Below are 2,617 nucleotides of genomic sequence, written 5' to 3'. Positions count from 1 at the left end.
CAGGATTTCGCCGGGAGCGGGTGCTAATCTGGAAAATTGCACCCACTCCCAGCGAAATTGCGGTAAAATTTCAGCCACAACCACTTCTCACGACCGTGAGATAGGTGGTTACCGTCTGTATAGGAATCAATACGAAGATCCAGCAAACGCCTCGTGCACCCTAAAAATACGTAGCGACCCAAGCATTACCGCCTTCTGCATTTTTCCCGCAAGTGTTTTAGCATATTGTTGACACGCAGGGATGCTTTTTAGGCCATTAGCAAGTAAAAGCTTGGCACCTCCAAGAGCGCCGATAATGAGGACGATTAGTTTAACAGAATATTTCGGGCACAATTTGCAACTCCCTTATAAGGTCTCGATACCTCCCTTTCTTTTCATTCTCCTTGGCTATGATGGTGAAATGTTGCTTGTTTTTTACTTATTTCTAAGGGCTTTGGACATCCTTTTAGAAAGTTATAATTTATCTTTTTTGAAGAAATATTTTGAGGTGATACTTGTTCAGACACACAGATTCTGAATTTTTTAATTAAAAATAAGTAAGCTAGTAATTACAAATTTTTTATTCATCAATTTTAATCTCATTTATAAGCGGAAAAAGGTTCGTATTGGGGAAAGTTTACGCCAATAATCTCAGCTAAGACTAGGCTCGTCTTAAGACAGTTAAACGTTGTTTTAGCCAAGATGAGGCTCGTCTTGAGACAAGAAAACGCCATTGTATCTGTGGCGGTCATCAAAGTACGACGATGGCCAGGCATAGATGTCTTGGAGACGAACTCAAGATATAACCAACTCGAACTCAAGTCAAGAGACAGGTGTATTCATGCGTTGCGACAGTTTCCAAAACCCTGCAAGAATTACAAATTCGTAGAAAAATATTAAACTGTGGTTTTTGGTGTATTTCAATCCGTAGTAATCAAATTTGTACTCAGATCATTTTTCATTTTTTCGGATTCAGTGACGAAAAAAAAATACATAAGAATAAACCTGTCTCTTGATCTGCTCAAGATACGTATTTCTTTTTATGGGCCTGTTTAATTGTCGATTTTACCTTTTAGAGAAAATATGCTACGTTTACTCTTACTCTTCATATTTAATTGAAATACATATTAAAACCTGTAAGAAGGATTTGCAAATCTGTTGAAACCTTTAAAAATATTTTCCAATTGATTAAAATCTGTTTAAATCCACTAAATTTTGTATTATTTTCCAAGATATTTCAAACCTTTGAATTTGTGGAATCGCTAAGAATACCTTGAAATTTAATGAAATTTTATATAATTTCCAAAGTACTCTAGAAATTGTCGAAATCTTGGAGAATCCGGAAAAATTCTTTGAAATCCTTTAAAATTTTGTATATCTCCTAAAATCTATCAGAAATCCTTTAATATCTTAAAAATATTTAAAAGTATATTTAAAAAATTATAAATATCTTGAAAGCCTTCAAATAAATTTAATTTCTTCATCAAAGTTCGTTATAAAGAAAACTCTTTAAATTTCTGAAAATCTGTGGAATCCCCTGAAGCAATTTTTTTATATCTAATAGAATCCCGTAAGACCTCTAGATGCGCTTAAAAAAATTTGTAGTTGCTTAGAATTTTTATGTAGTCTGAGGAAATAGTATGAAATCAGTGAAAATCGTATAAAATTTAAATTTAAATTTACTCATTAAATTTCTCTGAGAAACTCCCGCTTAAATTCCTGTAAAAAATCCCCTGTAAATTGGTTGAAGTCCTTTGACACCCCTTAAAATTCCTGGAAACATTTGAAACTCAAAAAAATAATACAAAATTCATAATAAAAAGATAATAATTGACTTATACTTAGTTGCCCATAATGCCCCCTCCCCCACATTTATTTAATACAAAAATTTTCTTCGATTTTATTTCATAACCGCTTAAAATCAAGCATAAAAATAATATATTTTAACAAACTTTAGAATCCAATATAATAATCTCGAAATATATTGCATTTAAAAAGAAATAGTAGAATTTTCAGCCATAGAAGATTCATTTTTCACCCCATCCCAATCCATTTTCAACGAGATATTTTTAAGTTTGAAGCGGGAAACAAAATTTCATGGTCTTTATGTATGTAAAATATTGATAATATCAATCAATGATTATATTTCGATCATTTGTACCGTTTTACTACATCTTGGTTGTCGCAATAAAACCTCGTTGGAAACAGGATGAGAAGAAGGAGGAAAGATAGAAAGTAACGATAAGAACTGAGTTAACATTTGGTACGTTTCCTCATGATAAATCTCAAGAAAGTTTTCTGAAGATGACCCCCAACGATAAATTTCAATAATTACTTCATGAGTTTGAAAATTACTTTCATGTTGAAGACTTCATGCTCATTAAAAATTTATCTCTTTTTAAACATAAAATTCATCGACTTTATTTTTTGTTAACATTTTTTTGTAATTGAAAATTTACCTATTTGGTTGAAAATTCGTCTTTTGTGGTAGAAAATTAATCTTTTTGGTTGAAAATTGAACTACTGTAGTGACTGTTTAACTCTTTTGTTGAATTCTTTTTTGTTTTTTAATTTCACATTCTAGGTGAAACTAGATCTCTTTTATTGAAAACTTAACTTATTTTTTTATTTTTTATTT

Source organism: Belonocnema kinseyi, chromosome 6, assembly GCF_010883055.1.
Source record: "Belonocnema kinseyi isolate 2016_QV_RU_SX_M_011 chromosome 6, B_treatae_v1, whole genome shotgun sequence".
Lineage (NCBI taxonomy): Eukaryota > Metazoa > Arthropoda > Insecta > Hymenoptera > Cynipidae > Belonocnema > Belonocnema kinseyi.
Note: the sequence above shows the minus strand (reverse complement) of the source record.